At 38.5% G+C, this 19,117-nt stretch overlaps 1 protein-coding gene across 2 annotated transcripts in view; it reads right to left on the reverse strand.

Annotated features, from left to right (window-relative positions):
- The window catches only part of NEBL (nebulette), a 366,199-nt gene that overhangs the window by 292,149 nt on the left and 54,933 nt on the right, over positions 1–19,117 (reverse strand). The gene's annotated exons all lie outside the window — the stretch shown is intronic.

A 19,117-nucleotide genomic window follows, 5' to 3' on the forward strand; every position in this document is an offset into this window, starting at 1 on the left:
CACTTGGTTTGGAAATCATAGTTCATGGTATTTGTCCCTGCTGTTCCCTTCCTTCTGTTCGGCCTAAATACATTTCTCTACTGAACTTTAGATATACATATCCAACTGGCTAGCAGACACTTCAGACTCAACATGACCAAGTTCATTACACTTACACTTAAACACACACACACACACACACACACACAGTGTCCCACCACCATCTGATCAATCATCCCAACTAGAATCTCAGCATAACTTTGACTCCTTCCCCTCCTCTACAACCCAAGACCAATTCCACCTCCTGAATCGCTCAGATCTATCTGCATATTTCCATTCCTACCTCTACTGTCTGTATCCAAGCTTCCATCCCCTCTTTCTTGGCTTTCTAAAATAGCCCCCAAACAGAAGGAAGCAGGGAAACAAGGTGGGACTTCATGACTAGCTAAGAAGACTTTATATGTCTACAAGTGCAATTCTGGTGTTGTTGGGGGAGAAGGGTTGCCCCTAGTAATATCTCAATTATAACTTTTATCCCTTTAGAACATTTGAACTTAGATCCTTATTTTCCTTAAAAAAAAAATCTCAAGAGTGTTTAATGTGGCTATGACATTTCAATCAATGAAAGAACAAAGGTTCAAGAATCATAGCTAAATTTTATGTTTTCTCTACTGCAAAGAAATGGAGTATGGGACTAATAAGCAGCCTACAAAATACAAAACAAAAACACATCTTTATTCAATCAGCTTTCAAGTATCTTCAAGTCTCTAAAATTTTCCCCAAGTTTAATCATTTAGTCTCCATCCCTCCAACTGAGATTGTTTGTACCTTATGCTTATATTGCTACTACAGGATAACTAGCTCTTCTTCATCAGCTATTTGCTACTGACATTTTACCCATAATTAACATAATCTTGGGCTGGCTTGGGCTTCCCTGATGGCTCAGAGGGTAAAGCATCTGCCTGCAATGTGGGAGACCTGGGTTCAACCCCCCGGGTCGGGAAGATCCCCTGGAGAAGGAAATGGCAACCCACTCTACTACTCTTGCCTGGAAAATTCCATGGACAAAGGAGCCTGGTAGGCTACAGTCCATGGAATTGCAAAGAGTCACACACGACTGAGCAACTTCACTTCTCTTCTTGGGCTGCCTCAGTGGTAAAGAATCCTTCTACCAAGCAGGAGACTCGGGTTCAATCCCTGGATCCAGAAGATCCCCTGGAGAAGGAAATGACAATACATTCCAATATTCTTACCTTGATAATCCCAAGGACAGAGGAGCCTACCAGGCTACAAAGAATCACAAAGAGTCAGACATGACTCAGCAACTAAACAACAACAAAAAATATAATCGTATAGCATATAATTTTTTCAATTTGTTAAGAGGTCAGCTAGAATTCTTTCATATTTCACAGAGCATCAGTGACTCCATGAAATCTGCTAACTTAATGTCATATTCTCCAATTCTTAAACAAATTACCTTTGGATATATTAGGCAGAACCAGTCCCTTTGTTCTATCCCTCCTCATATCATTTCATTGGTTGTGGGAACAAAGATAGATGTTCATGGATATGACATTCATTCATTAATTCATTTATATACCGTTACTTCAATCAAGAGAAAGTATCAGCTTACTAAAGTCAAGAGGAACACATCTATTATTGTCCCAAGGTTTACCTGTTCTATGCATAGAAGGCAGTTAGATTAGTCAACTGCTATTTAGTTTATGCAAAACTCAGTTGGTAACTAGGTTCCTCTAGAAATGACAGTAGTTTATTTGACAGTTTGACCTGATATGTCTTTTGTTTATCATCTATATATTCAATGTTAGAGTTATCTATAATTTCCATGGTCAAATCTATCAATATTTCAGCTGTCTTTTTAAGCTAGTCATAACACTTAACATGTTTTAATTCTCAGGGACTTCTCTTTATCTCCACAATTTAAAAAATACTAACAATGATACCTGCCAGTTCCTTCAGTACTCAGCGTGCCTGACTAATACAAATAGTTCCAGTTCTTCAAAGCACTTTTTAACTCTTTTTCTATTTGGACTCTCTTTCCTTTCATCAAAACTGGGAACTGCTCCAGGCCCCTTCACATCTGATATCTCTTATGAAGAGTGAATTGAATAAGACATTAAAAGCCTCTGCCTTTTCACCAGCTTCTGTTATCAGTTTTCTGGTCCTGTCCATCAGGGACCCATGCCAAGCAACTGGTGAAATTATATGACAACAAAGTCTTTCTGAAACTTGCAGTAACTAGCCCATATGGACAGGGTCCAAAGTGGACTCACAGTAGATTCTCTCTGATGTGGGGAAAGTTTGTAACATGAGAATAGGATGGAATATAGATTGCTTTTTTCAATTTATTGCATTTTATTTTCTCTCAGCTTCTCATGCATCTCCCAAGAGGATGAAAAAGGAGGAGAAAAAATTTCAGACCATCTTTAGTCATTTAAAATCAGTCAGTCCATTTTATCATTTTAACACAGACAAATGAAGATTCCTCAAGATCTGGCCTCTCTTCACCTGGCTGTGTCTATCTTGGTGACTCAGAGGAGTAGTATGCAAAGAAACACATGGACTCTGCTGGCCCAGAATGTTTGAGGCATTTTATCAGAGGACCATGAGTGAGACAACATCTTGTGGGTAGAAAGTAAGAGAAGTAGGTAGGAGAAGGTGGCCTCTGGTCTCTCTCAGTTTGCTTCGGTCTCCTCTTCCCATCACACAGCGCTTGGAAAGAACTAAGGACCCAGAGCCAAGCTCATCAGCCCTCCACCAGCAGTGAAAAAACTCCATCAGTGTTTATTCAGTCTGCTAAGCCCGTGAAAACTGAATTACATTTCCAAAATGCCACTCTTGCCAACAAGCTGAAATAGGAGAGAGAATGTGCAACTATCTGTGGTCAAAATGTTTTAAGAGCTTTCTTCAAGATTAAAGAGTTGATAGAACCAAGAAAAGGGAAAAGATACGTAGGCCCTCTTTGGCTGCTGTATCCACCAATCTCTACCTTGATCACATACATCTGAGTTCACCCAGAAGAAGTGGAGAAAAATCTTTTTTTCCTGGAAAATCTCCTGCTTCATACACAAATCAATATACACCTTGTGAAAAACTGTTTTAAAATGTCCTAGACCAGTTTCCTAAGCCTCTACAGCAGGTGTTTTTTCATACTCCATGAATCACACCAAAGTTCTTGCTGACCTTCTTTTGTACAGAGATTTTTTTTTTCTCAGAACCAGGAAACACTGTGTCATTTTTGTGAAAGACTATTTTCCATTCCAAGCTTTCCACAGAAAATTCTATTTATCTGTGGTTTGACACTTTAAGCATCACTACTCAACTTAATTTGCTTTTATGAGTTCTTAAAGAGTCTAGAGAAGACCAACAGTCAGCTATTGCTTAAAACCTATTTCCTCTAATACATCATTCTTTGGTGGTAGCATGGTTTTACAGGTCTCTTTTAACATCAGATGATACAGTATGGTCACCTCTTGGCTTCCAAACCTCACGTATTGAAAGTAAAATTCACTGAACCAGATTCATTAACTGGAAGAATGGTAATACTGGATGAGAAACTAGAATTCTTCCTCATCAACTACTCTTAAGTGTTAACAAAGAAAAGATGAGGGCCAGCAGACAGAACCAGTGGCTGGAATAGCACAGGAAAACTCCTTATAATTAAGTAAAAGGTATCCAAAGTATAAGTGTCCCTATGATTTATAAAGCTGCAGCCAAAATTTGACACCGAAGCACTGTGGTTCGTGGACCACCTGCATCAAAGTTGATGCTAGTGTTTGTTTTAAAATACAGGTTCCCAATTCCAATCAAAATAAATGAATTAATTTTTTTAATTTACATAATTTAAAAATAAATAAAATAAAATACAGGTTCCCAGGCCTCATCTCAAAAGGATACTCCAGTGGTGTTCATCTCCTGGCCACTGGTTAGCTTCATTCTGTCTCAGCCAGGAGTAGTCTACAGAGGTCAGCTTTTGGAGAAAGTGACCAGGAAGACTTGGGTTTGCTTTTCTCATGCTTCCCTCCCCCGCCAGTCCTCACAGTCCTCTACAAAGAGGCCAGAACTGGGCATGAGTTGGATAGGACACTTAGTCCTCAAAAAGTTTTGCTGAGTGTACCATCTTAGATTAGCCTCAAGAAGTCATTTATACATTCTTAAAGGGTCTATAAAGGACAGACCATTTTTAGTCTGGAAAGGACAACACAATTTTTTAGTGCTAGTCAGTCTTGACTATATATCTTTTATTTGTTTATTTGCTGGGTTTTTTCTTTGTGATCGCAGCATTTGGGATCTTGGTTGCCCAGCTAGCGATGGAACCCACACACCCTGCAGTGGAAGCCTTAGCCACTGGACCAGCAGGGAAGTCCCTTGACAATATGCTTTTTAATCAGTGTATTTATTTTTAATTGGAGGCTAATTGCTTTAAAATACTGTGTTAGCTTCTGCCATACATCAGTATGAATCAACCATAGGTATACACATATCCCCTCCCTCTTGAACCTCCCTCCCACCTCCCACCCCATCCCACCCCGCGAGGTTGTCACAGAGCCCTGGGTCTGAACCCTCTGTGTCCTGCAGCAAATTTCCACTATCTATCTATTTTACATACAGTAATATATATGTTTCAATGTTACTCTCTCAACTGGTCCCTCCCTCTCCTTCCTCCACTGTGTCCACAAGTATGTTCTCTATGTTAGCATCGCCATTGTTGTCCTGCAAACAGGTTCATCAGCGCCAGCTTTATAGACTTCATATATACGCATTAATATACAGTATTTGTTTCTCTCTGACTTATTTCACTCCATATAATAGGCTCTAGGTTCATCCACCTTATTAGAACTGACTCAAATGTGTTCCTTTTATGACTGAGTAATATTCCATTGTATATATGTACCAGAACTTTTTTATCCATTTACCTGACAATGGACATCTAGGCTGCTTCCATGCCCTTAACTATTGTAAACAGTGCTGCAATGAACACTGGGGTACGTGTATCTTTTTCAATTACGGTTTCCTCAGGGTGTATGCCCAGTGGTGGGATTGGTGGATCTTATGGTGTTTTTATTCCTAGCTTTTTAAGGAATCTCCATACTGTTCTCCATAGTCGCTGTATCAATTTACATTCCCGCCAACAATGCAAGAGGTTTCCCTTTTCTCCAAACCCTCTCCAGCATTAATTGTAGATTTTTTGATGATGGCCATTCTGACCAGTGTGAGGTGATACCTCACTGTAGCTTCAATTTGCATTTCTCTAATAATGAGCAATGTTGAGCATCTTTTCATGTAACAGAGATTTAGACTGGCTTTATCACGTCAGTCTATCTTTCCTTAACTTGTTCTACTTTTCACCTCACTCTGGGCCCATTTCTTTCATCCTAGCTGCCCCACCTGTTCCTCCAACTCTTCTTACTCACAGTATCTATAACCAGCAAACTGTCTTAAAGGCAAAAAAGTAATACCTCTCGGGTTATATATTTCATTTAACTAACTCATAGGAGTCTTAAACTTCTCAGCTACCACTACTTTGGGAATTTTTGCCCACACATGGTCATTTCTTTACTGTTTCCAAATAAAATCCACCATAACTATTTGTTTGCTCTTAGCAAATAAAATGAATTAAATTATAGGGCGCATCCCTTCTCTCCCCTATAGCTATGGGCTTGCCTCCATTTCAGCTAAACTAGTCATTTTTTATATTGTCAGGCACCAGGGGCTCTGCCTGTTCTATTCTGGTTACATCATTACCAACAAAAGATTTACAAACAGGTTTCCATGGCAAGAAACAAGAACAAATGAAAAAGTCCAAGAGAAATGTAAACTGGAAAGATAAGGTTGAACCCATTTCTGATGACACTGGAATGCAACCCTCCCAAAAGCAACCACTGAAATTACTGGCATTTCCCTGAAACATGACAGGAACCATACAATAAATGAAGACATTAGAGTTTTTATTGATATAATAGACACAGCTCCATGCAAAAGACTCTAATGACACAAGGGCAGTCACCTTCTGCATACAAATTCTTTTCCTTGTTTAATGGACTAGACAAGGATTGCCATTTTAATTCATGGCCCTCCATAAAATGAACACTTATAATAATCTCCTTTTGAATCTTTATGTTTTCTGTAACCTTGATAGCAAAGTGCTGCTATCAACAACTATCTACGTGTAAACAGTTGTTAGAAAAGGCAGAAATCGGTAGCAGTGGGTCAGCTGAAAAGAAGTGGGTCCAGAAAAAGAGTGGAGCGGGTGTAGATTTATGACAGTGTTAGGACTCAAGCTGTAGGCTCCTCTCAGGTGGATGACACAGCAGCAGATGCAGAGAACACAGATATTGTACTGTATGAGCAAGGAAACATTTCATTCATTCACACAAAAGACCAAGAAAAACCTATGGTGTTTTCCTCTTTGCAGCCCTAACCTCTTCCTCGCACACAGTAGGCAGTCAATAAATGCTCACTGAATCAAAGAAATCATAATGCCAAATTCAGAGTCAGGAAACTCAGTGATGTTAAAAAAAAAAAATTGTTAGGCAAATAAAACGACATCATTTCACACAAAGAGAATGTGAATGGATTTCTCTCTCTCTCAGTAATGGGAAGCCACACTGACCATCTTAATGCTTAGAATTGGAATAATGTCTTATTTCTCAATTTCCTCTCTCTCAATAATTCTTCCCCCACCTGCATCATCAACCCATGAAGATGAATTCAGGTCTTTTAGGACTCAACAAGACTGTTACAGGAAAGTATAAATATTCTTCCATTTGTACCGCCATAATTTGATTGTTTACAGAAAAAAACAAAATTTGATAGCATCTTCCTCTGGCCCACTTCCTCCACAGCCTCTCATCAGTGATGATTTAAATATTGTTTTGCCTATAACCACAGCCTCAGCAAAGAAGTCAAAGTCAAATCTGCCTTTTTCATAAACATAATAAAGGTCTGTTATAAGACATGAACTTGCTGAGTAAATAATTAAACTGAATGCGATGGGTGTGGATTCAGTAATTCTAATCTCTTCCTGTATAACCTCAAAAGTTCTCAGCGCCCCGCCCACCATCATGGCGGCCTCCCTCAGTCTCCCCCACCGGCTTTTTCTCCTTCTCCCCTTGCTTCCTATCCCCGTCTGGTGCCAGCCTGCGTTCTGTCCCTTCACACCAGCTTGCCATTGCTATTCCCGCCATCTGGAGTCAGTCTTCAGTATCTCTGTCTCATCAACTCTCCATCTATTTTAAAATATCATCTGAAAACATATGTTTCCCCCACACACACCCCTTTCAATTTCCTCTCTGCTTTTATTTATTTCATCCTCTGACTTCCTTCAGCTCTGAAAAACCCATCTGATTCACTTCAGAAAACTGCTCTACAAAGGGCTGTAACTGCATTTGATATGAAAGATTGTAATCTCTCAGGTCTGAAATATCTCATAGGAGTGGTCAGCACATGCTCCTCCATTTTATCTCCATGAAAATGATGGAAAGAGAGAGAAAGACTACGAACCAGGAAATGAGGGCATTTCTAACATTAAAATTACCTCGAAGGCCGTGGAGCATTTCCAAGTGTCCAGTGCTGGTCGGCTCTAGCACACGAGTCACAGACAGACCAACCCACGATCACCATTGAAAGTCACTGTCCTGAACATCTTTTCAAACCCTTAGAACTCAAGAAGAGACTGCTTAAGCCACTTTCAGAGTGGCCAATAAGTCAGTCGGGGAAAAACTTAAAAAGCCTCCCTCCATCCTTTCTATATCCCTTTAAAAACTTTCTCAGTAACCTGGACCAAAAGAAAAAAAAAGGAAACAAAAACCCCTGAAACAGAAGATGAAAGTGCTCGAGAAACCCAGTCGGTCAGCAGCTTCCAGACTGCCTGGCCACCTGGTTCTACTGTCTCTTTACTTTCTCTAATTAACCTCTGCTGCCATGATTATTTCCTTTTAATTCTCCCGGCCAGTGTTTATTAATTACGTGTGGGATTCATGGTGCTCAACCATTCTCCACCGTCAGCCAAAAGCCTTTCTGCACCATGCTGTTGGTTTTGATTCTTTCATCTTATTTGCCTTTTCTTTCTTTATTCCCCCCTCACCACAATGAAGAAGCTGAAAAATGAGAACCTCACTCTCAAACTCCACTCTATTGTCAGTTCCTCGGGCTGCAGCACTTGTGAGAGCTGGAAGAATCACTGTTGCTAAGCAACACTTTTGCGCCCTGTGTAAAAGATAAAGAGCGCCATGAACGGCTCTGAGGGCCAGGCAGTCCAGTCCCCCATAAACTCTAGGGGGCCGACCTCAGGACAATCAAGGAGAAATGTCAACTCTGTTAATACAGGGCTTGGGGAGGGAAGTTCTTAATTTTTCTTTCTTTTTCTTTAGATCACTTCTCATTTTTTCCAAAAGAAAGATGACCTAATGAGCAAAGACATGGATGAAAAACCCCTAATTTGAGTTTCCAGGATTGATCTGTGCCACACATTCACTTGCTGAACAGAGCTGCTTCGTTATAAACCCTTCTGTGACTCGGTTCCTTACGCTTGGACAAGTTAAAATTAAAATCAGCTGTTTCACAAAACTGTATGCAATTGAATTTTTTTTAAACAGTATTACAAAGTCCTCAGCAATGATTAAACTACCATCTGTTATTAAACGGTAATAACACATCTCCTGCCAGTCTTCCTCTGATGTCCCTTGTAGCAGTTTTTCTTATCGGAGATTCCACTCCTGCCTATTGACCTTCCATGAGAATATTCTGTGGCTTTTAGGCAGAAATATTAACCATCAGAATGTAACTTTAGAGAAGAGAGTCACTCTCATTCTTCATGGCCTGAAACAGAAAGTGGGTGTGTTAGCAATGGGATGGAAGACTGAGCCACATCCCTCAGGCTCTTCTCTCTTTGTCGCTTGTGAAGTGAAGCAAAAATGGAAGAATTAGGTGATGTTACAATACTGTGACCTTCTTCACCTCTGGTTATCTGTAAGTCTAAGACTCCTGTGATACTCAGATTCTTCCCTGTGGCTCAGACTGCTAGTCACCCCACAATATCTACTCTCTGTTCTTCCAAAGTAAGACTTCACGTCCAGCTCACTGGCAGCAGGTGTGGCCGAGGGGCACCTCTAGCCAAAACAATCCTCACAGAAGTGACAGGTGAAACTTTTTTTCATTGTTTCCATTTCCCATCACCCCCATGCCTTCTTGTTGGAGGGAAAGCAGACATGGTGAGTCACCATGAAACATCTGAATAAGGGAAAGACAAAGGGATGGTGGACAAACAAGAATGAGCCTGGGTCTCTGATGGCTTCATAGACTTAGGTGACCGAGAAATACACTTTCCTCTTGTCTAAGCTGCTATTATTTGGCTTCTCTGTCACTTGCAGATCCTGTGTAACATGGAGGATGTTTTCTACCTCAGAGGGTTTCCTAGACCAAAGCACAACAATAAAACAACTTGGTGCCCAAAGGAAACTCCCAAAAGTTTAATAAGTGGAAATTGTAATAAGATCTACCACTTACCTGAGTGCATCTTTCCACTATACCAAGAAAGCGAAGCAGTTCTCATCTATAATTCAGCTTAGGAAACATCATGCTTTCAACTAACCAGCGTATATTTACTAAGCACCCCGTGTACAAAATAGATAGAAGCCACAAAGATGGACAGGACATGCCAATCTTCCTGGAACTAACATCCTTGGGGGAGTGTCGTGAGATGCAGCATTTAAATAAGTGTAACTGAAAGATGTGTGAGTATCCTGAACAAATCATTTACTTCTCAGTGATGACAGAGATCACCTCTAAGTTCTCATCTGCTCTAAATGTCTAGGCTTCTACCACAATTGTTAAGATGCCACCTCAGCGTCTCACCAGTGGTTTAAGTTGGGTTCTTTTCACAGCTTTAATGAGGTATAACTGGCACACAATATAATGCACATATTTTAAGTGTACAGTGTAATGGGTTTTGACATATGTATGCCACAAAACCACCATCACAATCAAGATAATGAACATTTCCATCATAACAATTTCCTCATATCCCTTTGTAATCTATCTTCTCTTCCTTCCCCACTAACCCAAACTTAGGGAACCAGCAGATGCTTTCTGTGGCTACAGATCAGTTTGCATTTTCCAGAATTTTATTTTAAATGAATCATTCAGCATGTCCATGTTACTGCCCGATTCCTTTCATTCAGTATAATTAAGATCCACAGTCCACAGGGCTGCAGAGAGTCTGACACAACTGAAGCAACTTAGCGTAGCACATGTTACTGAGTGTATTGATATTTCGTTCCTTTTCATAGATAAATAGTATCAAATTGTATATATGTATCAAAATTTATCCATTCACCTGCTGATGGACATTTGGATGTTTCCAGTTTGGGGCTATTGGAAATAAAAGATACAAGTGTATGAATATTTGATAACAAGTCTTCATACACATATGTTGTACACATATGTTTTACTTCTCTTGGGTAACTTATCTTAGAGTGAAATGGCTATGGGGTATGTATAGTATCGAACTTTTGAGGAAACTATTAAATTATTTTATAAAATACTTAACATTTTATATACCCACCAGGAACATTTGAAAGTTCCAGTTTCTCCACATCCTTTTTAACTCAATATGGTCAATCTTTTTAATGTTAGCCATTTCAACATGAGTGCAGTGGTATCTCACTGTGTTTTTATTTTATATCTACCTAATAACTAATCATGTTTTAAAAAAAGATGCTTCTCCAACTCTTCTATCCATATTTACTTGAGGTTTTTTACTTCTTACTATTAAATTCTAAGAGTTCTTTACATATTGTGGATACAAGTCCCTTGTGTGATACATACTTTGTAAATATTTTCTCCCAGTCTCTATCTTTCTAAGTTTCTCATTTAGTATCTCTAGAGGAAAAAGTTTTAATTTTCATGAAGTAAAATTTATCTTTTTTTTCCTACAGTTTTTGCTTTGGGTGTCATATTTTTTAAATATGTGCCTAACTCAGGGTCACTAAAATTTTTTTCTACACTTTCTTCTAGAAATGTCTTAACTCTTACATTTAAGCTTACAATCCACTTGAAGTTAATTTTTGTATGTAGTGTGAGGTAAGGTTAATGGTACTTTTTATTTTTTTATGTATATGGCTATACAGTTGTCCCAGTACCCTTTGTTGAAAGATCTTTCCTTACCCAGCTGAACTAATTTGCTGTCTTTATGGAAAATTATTGCTCTCCATTGCTCTATATATCTCCTACCTTTATGCTACTACCACACTATCTTGATCACTATAGTTTTATAATAAGTCTTGATATCAGGTCGTATGTGTCCCAATTTAGTTCTTTTTTTAAGTTATGTTCTTAAATCAGCAGGCCTAATTCTACAAAATAAAAAGCCTACTGGGATTTCAACTGAGAAAATATTGAATATACAGATCAATTTGGGGAGAACTAACAAAATAATATTGAGTCTTCCAATCCATGAGCGTGGTATATCTACCCATTTATTAAGCCTGAATGAATTTTTCTCAGCAACATTTTCTAGGTTTCAGTGTAGAGGTCTTATTTTTACGCATCTTTGTTAAATTTATCCCAAAGTACTTCACATTTTTTCTGTTATTGTAAATGGCATTATTCCAATTGCTCATTACCGTTATAGAGAAACACAAATAATTTTTTTATGTTGATCTTAAAATATCATTCAATCTTATCAAACTTCCTTATTAGCTCTAGTAGCTTTTCTTTTTTTAGATTCCTTTGGATTACCTACATAGATAGCCATATTGTCTGTAAATAAAGGCAGTTGACCATTCTTTTTAAACCTACGTGCTTTTTATTTTTGTATCTTGCTTTATTGCCTTGACAAGAACTTCCAGTGCTATGTTAAATAGAAGTTGTGAAAAAAAGATATATTTGCCTTGCTTCTCATCTCAGGGGAAAACTTTCAGCCTTTCATCATCAAAAAAGACATTAGCTTTACATATGTCATGTGTGTGTGTGTGTGCATGCTCAGTAGCTCAGTCATGTCTGACTCTTTGTGACCCCCTGGACTGTAGCTCACCAGGCTCCTCTGTCCATGGAATTTTCCAGGCAAGAAAACTGGAGTGGGCTGCCATTTCCTCCTTCAGGGAACCTCATAGATGCCCTATATCAAGATGGAGCTCCCCTCTATTCCTAGATTGCTGAGTTCTTATCAGGAAGGGATGTTGAAGTGGTTGAATGCTTTTTCTACATCTATTAAGATATACATATGGTTTTATTTTTTTATTCTGGTGGTATGAATAACATTTACAATATTTTAACTTAGAAACAATCCACAAATACTGGGATAAACCCTATCTGGACATAAAGTATTATCTTTTTCAGATATTCTTGAATTTGATAAGTTTGTTAAGAACTTTTACATCATGTTTATGAAGGATGTGTGTGTGCTTGCTAAGTCACTTCAGTTGTGACCGACTCTACGTGACACTATGGGCTGAAGCCCGCCGGGCTCCTCTGTCCTTGGGATTCTTCAGGCAAGAATACTGCAGTGGGTTGCCATGACCTCCCCTAGGGGATCTACCCAACCCAGGGACTGAGCCCATGTCTCTTATGTCTCCTACATTAGCAGGTGAGATTTTTACCACAAGCACCAATTAATCTATAATTTTCATTTCTTATAATTTCTCTATCTAGTTTTAGAGTTAGGGTAATGCTGGCCTCATGGTCTCTACTATTCTCGGAAAAAGTTTGTGTAGAATTGATTTTTTTCCCCCTCAATTGTTTGCTGGAATTCACCAGTGAAAGCAACTGGGTCTGGAGCTTTCTTTGTGGGAACATTTTTAAATAAAAATATATCTTTTTAATAGAAATATGGTTATTCAATTTGCCTCTTTTTGAGTTTTTGTAGTATATAAGCCTTTAAGAAATGTTTCCATTTCATCTAAAAGTTGCCAAATTTATGGACATAGACCTGTTCATAATATTCTCTTAGTCTCCTTTTAAATCTGTAGAATCGGTGGTAATGCTGTATCTATCATTCCTAGTATTGATTATTTGTGCCTACTCTTTTTTTTCTTAATCACTCTAGTTAGAGATTCATCAATTTTCTTTTCAGAAAGTAAGTTTTTACTTTCGCTGTTTTTCACTATTTTTTAATTTTATATTTCATTTATTTCTACTCATATTTTATTATATTTTATTTCTTTCCTTCTGCTTGCTATGGCTTTAATTTGCTCGTTTTTTCTAGTTTGTTATGGTTTAACCTCAGGTCATTGATTCTGAAACTTTCTACTTACCTAATATATGCATTTACTGCTATAAATTTCCCTTTAAGCACTGCTTTATTTTTTACTCACAAATTGTAACACATTGTTTTAATTTTCATTCAATTAAAAATATTTTCTAATTTCATTTGTGATCTCATCTTAATCAGTAGTTTTTTGGAAGCATGTTACATAGTTTCCAAACATTTGGAGATTTTCCAGATATCTTTCTGTTGTTGTTCAGTCACTAAGTCATGTCTGACTCTTTGAGACCCCATGAACTGCAACATGCCAGGCTCCCCTGTCCTTCACTATCTCCCAGAGTTTGCTCAGATTCATGTCCATTGAGTCAGTGATGCTATCTAACCATCTCATCTTCTGCCGCCCCTTCTCCTTTTGCCCACAATCTTTCCCAGCATCAGGGTCTTTTCCAGTGAGTCAGGTCTTCCCATCAGGTGGCCAAAGTATTGGAGCTTCAGCATCAGTCCTTCCAATGAATATTCAGGGTTGATTTCCTGTAGGATGGACTGGTTTGATCTCCTTGCAGATCTCTCTTTCTGTTATTGATTTCTACTTTAACCCCACTGTGATCTGAAACATATTTTATATGACTTAAATACTTTTATATTGATTGAGATTTGTTTTATGGCCAAAATATGGTCTATCTTGGTATGTGCACTTGAAAAGAATACATTTTGCTGCTCCTGGGTGCAATTTCTGGACCTTTTTCTATAGATTGCTTGTCTCCTCATTATGGGTCAGTTTTTCAAGCTCCTTTGAAAGCTGGTAACTTCTGATTGGTTGCCAGACAATGTGAATTCTACATTTTGGAGTTGTTTTATATTCCTTTAAATACTTTGGGGCTTTGTGCTGGATGCAATAAATTTACTTGGAAACAACTTAATCCTTCCATGGCTTGCTTTTAAGCTTTGTTAAGCAAGGCCAGTCTAAGGGCTAATTTTGCCACACAGCCAAGGCAACGGTCTTCTGAGAACTTCCAGTCGATACCCTGGATGTTAGGAGGTCTTCACACTCTGGTAGTTTAGTCGCTAAGCTGTGTCTGACCCTCGCGATCCCATGGACTGTAGCCCTCCAGGCTCCTCTGTCAGTGGAATTTTCCAGGCAAGAATACTGGGGTGGGTTGACATTTCCTTCTCCAGGGGATCTTCCTGACCCAGTGGTCAAACCCGTGTCTCCTGCACTGCAGACAGAATCTTTACCGCTAAGCCACAAGGGAAGCCCCTTTACACTCTGGGTGGTGAAATATAAACTATTGAGCTCCAGAAATGAGTCTATCTGATTCTCTCCACATCCTTCCCTGGCCTTAAGCAGTTTTCTATTCACTGAAAACTGCAGATCTCTGGAGCTGACTTTTTATAGTTTCTCTCATCCAGGACCTTAGCCTGTGAATTCTAGCAGTCACAGCCTCTTCTAACTCTGACCTGTGTTTTCTCAACTGAAGGTAATAGCTGGACTCTGTTATATGCTTGAAAATATATAATCCAGACAGGAGGCTACAGCAATCTTGCTTCCCTTCTCTGAAAGATGACTGTTTTGTGCTACCTGTCTAATGTCTAAAAATTGCTATATGATATATTTTTCCTAGTTATTTTTAGTTTGTTAAGTTTTGAAAGTTATTCCAGTCCCTTTTAATCTATCATCACTGAAAACATGTCTTATCTCTAAAAAGTCTCCACATCTCCTTAATCTGTCTCTCCAATATCAACTTTAGAGAGTTAGTTAAGTATAGGATGGTGGTTATGAAACAGGGTTTGGAATCAGACAACCTGGGATCAAGTAGCAACTTTGCTCTCTCTGTGACCTTACACAAGTTATTTAACATCCCTGAGTCCACTTTGCTTATCTGTAAAATAAAAATATTAAAAGTATATACCTATCTTATAGAGATGTTATGAGATTTAAGCGAGAAAACACAAATAAAGCATTTAACATGGCTCCAAGCACACAGTAATTACTCAGTGATTGTTGTCATTTAAAATATTCATCATCATAATCACCTCATATGCCAAACAACAAGCACAGCAACCTAGTGTCACTCTAGCTAATTATCAATGAAACCTGTACCTACCACATGCTACACCTGAACTGTCTACACTAGCTGAAGAATCTTGCCAAGTTCAATAACTGACAAGAACATCTCAAGCTACTGGATTATATTTGTTCCCCCCACTTCCTTTCTTGTCATCTTTCTTTCTACACAGTTTTCTTTCAGTCAGGGTCAAAATATCACCATTTTCGAGACATCCTGGCCTGTCTTCCTCTGAAGGAGCAAAATGTTCCTTTTCCACATTCATTCCAAGTACTCCATGTACATTGACTCAGTTTTATATTTAGTATAACAATAAAATTCTGAAAGCATACTTAAAAACCTAAATTGAAATTATCACAAGATAATAGCACTGTGAGTTTATCTCTAATGTTCTATTAACTTCTGTGAAAGCTCTTGTTTGCTCTTTTCTAATCTCTGGGGAAAGATCTTTCCATAAGTGCAACTGGTTAAATGAGCATAAAAAGTAAGTGAAGTCCTGTCTCATTATTGAAAAAGTTATTATTTGTTATACGTATTTAGACAGTGTTTCTAGACAAGCCATAAGGTAGCACTGTGCTAATCTCATCTACATGGGGGCAGCTTCACTTTTCTAAATTACATATGTTGTGGAATGAGTCTTAATAAAGTCACTGACCCAATCTGTCTTCCTGCGAATGCATATTCTCTATAATGATACAACATTGTGTGTTCTAATTTAGCACAAGTTATAATACCCCAAACACAAAGAAACTTGGAGACATTATTTTCACAGCTTACAAAGCACTTTCACATACATTATCTCATTAATTCTTACAATAATCCTGTGAGCTAAGCACTCACCAGAGAAAGTCAATATTGTGAAAACAAAAGAGAAAGACTAAGACGTCCAACTATAAGCCTTTATCCACACTAAATATACTTAATTCCAGGCTGAGTCAAGTTCACTCAACAGTTTATGTTTGCAAATACTTATTTTCAATAGACTGTATCACCTAACTTTGCTTTGTTCAACAGTAATAAAATGTCATTTTCTCAGAACATGAGTTTAACAGCTCAACATTTTTCTCCATTACCTCATCCCTAAAATAAAAATTCTTCTTTCCCCAACTTTTTAGTTTGAAAAATTTCAAATCTCAGAATGATTTCAAAAATAATGCAGTGAATATGCCTTCTATCTAGACTCACCAATTGTCAACATTTTGCCATATTTGCTTTACACATGCATACAAATATGTATAATATATAAAATGTGTATAATACATAAAGCAAATATGTATAATACATTAAAATAAAGCATTATATTTGAGCTATTATGTAAATTATATAATAAAAATTATCATATATATTTTTATCATGACAATAGCAAATACTTTATATGAATCTCCTAAGAACAAAGATGTTCTCTTACACACACAAAATTACTGCACTCAGGAAATGTAACACTGATACAATGTTATTTCAAATATGTAATCCATTTTCAAATTTCCCCAAATGACCCAATCAATGTTCTTAATAGCTGTTTCCCTGATCTACACTGCATTTAGATGCCATATCTCTTTTAGCCTCCTTAATCAAAAAATAGCTTCCCCTGCTTTTTTGGTCCTTAACAACTGGCATTTCTTAGGAAAACAAGCCTTCACTTTTGGATTGTTTCCTCATGATTAGATGCAGGTTAAACATCTGAGGCAAGAATGCTACCTAATGACAGACATGGCTATCAAATCAGTGGGTACATGACAGCAATTTGTTCCTCTTCCGGTGATGTTAGGCTGCTTAAATTTGATCACACACTGAGCATGGAGTATGCTCCATCCTTTCTCCCTCTGTAATCAAATAGTCCAAAGGGCAACCCTTTGAGAATAGTCTGTTCATCAACAATCTTTCACTTGCTGACTTTATCGTCCAGTGATCATTCTTGCCTGAATCACTTATTAATTACCAAGACTATAAAATGAGGATTTTCTCTTCCATCATTCCTTCTACATTTATTAGTAGGCAACCTTTGAAAACACTTTGTAAAACCACCAAGGAGCACCTCTATGAGAGGGTGAGGACAAGAATGAAGGTCCTGCTGCAGAGACCAAACACTCCTGGGGAAAGGCAGGTGCCTGAGTGAGGTCTGGGGCCAGTGTGGATACACACAACTCTGCGTGGGACGCTATGGAGATACTCTCTCTTCGGTAGATCAGGTTCAAAGGCATTCTCCCATTGTGGATGTTTACCATGTTTCGAGATGATGATGGAATACTGGCAAAGGATCTAAAGGAACTACATGTTTCAAGCTTCATACAATAACCTCGAGCTTCCTCCCTGAAGCAGGGGGAGAAACCATGAAAGTATCAGACAGAAAACTGGACACGGCTGAGAAACACAGGAGATCATTCCTAAAGTGTGCTTGGCTCTGAAACTTCTTTTTTAATAGTATAGATCAAGCACCTCCAAATCAAACCCTTTCATCCCCTGTCTTGCATGATTTTCGTTCAAAGAAGGGAAAGGTATTTCTTTCTACCCCTTTCTACTCTCCTATGAGAGATACTCTGAGCCTTTAATATAAGGTTATAAACTTGGGCAGGCTAATTGTCTTGACGTGTGTGTGTGTGTGTGTGTGTGTGTGTGTGTGTGTGTGTGTGTGTGTGTGTGTGTGTGTGTGTGTGTGTGTGTGTGTGTGTGTGTGTGTGTGTGTGCATGCTTAGTCGCTCAGTTATGTGTGACTCCTTTGCGACCCTATGAACTATAGCCTACCAGGCTCCTCTGCCATGGGATTTCCCAGGCAAGAATACTGGAGTGGGTTGTCATTTCCTTCTCCAGGGGATCTTCCCAACCCAGGGCCTGAACCCACATCTCTCGGTCTCCTGCAATGGCAGGTGGATTCTTTACCACTGCACCACCTGGGAATCCCCTCAGACCACTTTAATGCCACAAAAATGCTAAAGCTGGTGCTTCCAAGGTTCAACACCTACCACCGAGTTTCATGTCAACAAAGTCAAAAGAATATTTTAGTTTAATTCAGTATTCACAGTGTAATCACGAGCACTCTGCCAGTGGTGCCACCCTTGGCTGTCATTTGCGAGTGTTTATACTTTCCAAGGTGCAATAAGAAAGCCAAAATCAATGTATACTTATTACCAATATATAACAGAGATAAATAACTGAATAATTGTTATGAATCATTATAAAAGGATAAAATCTTAATCTTAAAAGGGGTCATAGAGACCTAGTCCAATCCCTTGCCCAATGCCAGGAGCATGTCTTCAGTACCTGAAACAGCAATGCCATCTTTGTTTAAATACCACCAGCAAGAGACAGCCCAGGACACACGACAGTTCATTCCACCAGTCATCAGCTACACATAAGACAGTCAGGAGACTATGGAGGTAAGAACCCATGTGTTTCCCATGTAAAGCTACCAGTATGCCAGAAAAACACAGCAGTAGAAAAATGCAAATTTAAAAATAGACTCCCTTTCAATACTAAGATTTTCCAAAACATTTAAAACAAACTCTTATTACCAAATTTGATATACCAATATTAAGCAAGATAACAAGTAACATAAGTTTCAGGCCAAAGAATGTAGCGATTTCTACCTCTGTATCTCTTTCCCTGAAACAGACCTTTCACAGTACCATTAAGTCAAAACTCTCCATCTATGTCTTCCATCAGAGTTCCAAGGGCATCAGTTTATTTCCTTCTGTCCACCACACTTGCTCTGCATATACGGGCTCACTTGGTTAAAAATCCCTTCTATTCTCTTGATCTAATCACAGTCCAGAATAGAGTGGCAATGGCAACTGATAAACAAAAGGAAACATGTATACACAGAAATAAGTAATGACTTTGAGCCTGTGTG

The sequence above is a fragment of the Cervus elaphus genome, chromosome 23 (assembly GCF_910594005.1).
Source record: "Cervus elaphus chromosome 23, mCerEla1.1, whole genome shotgun sequence".
In the NCBI taxonomy this organism is placed as follows: domain Eukaryota; kingdom Metazoa; phylum Chordata; class Mammalia; order Artiodactyla; family Cervidae; genus Cervus; species Cervus elaphus.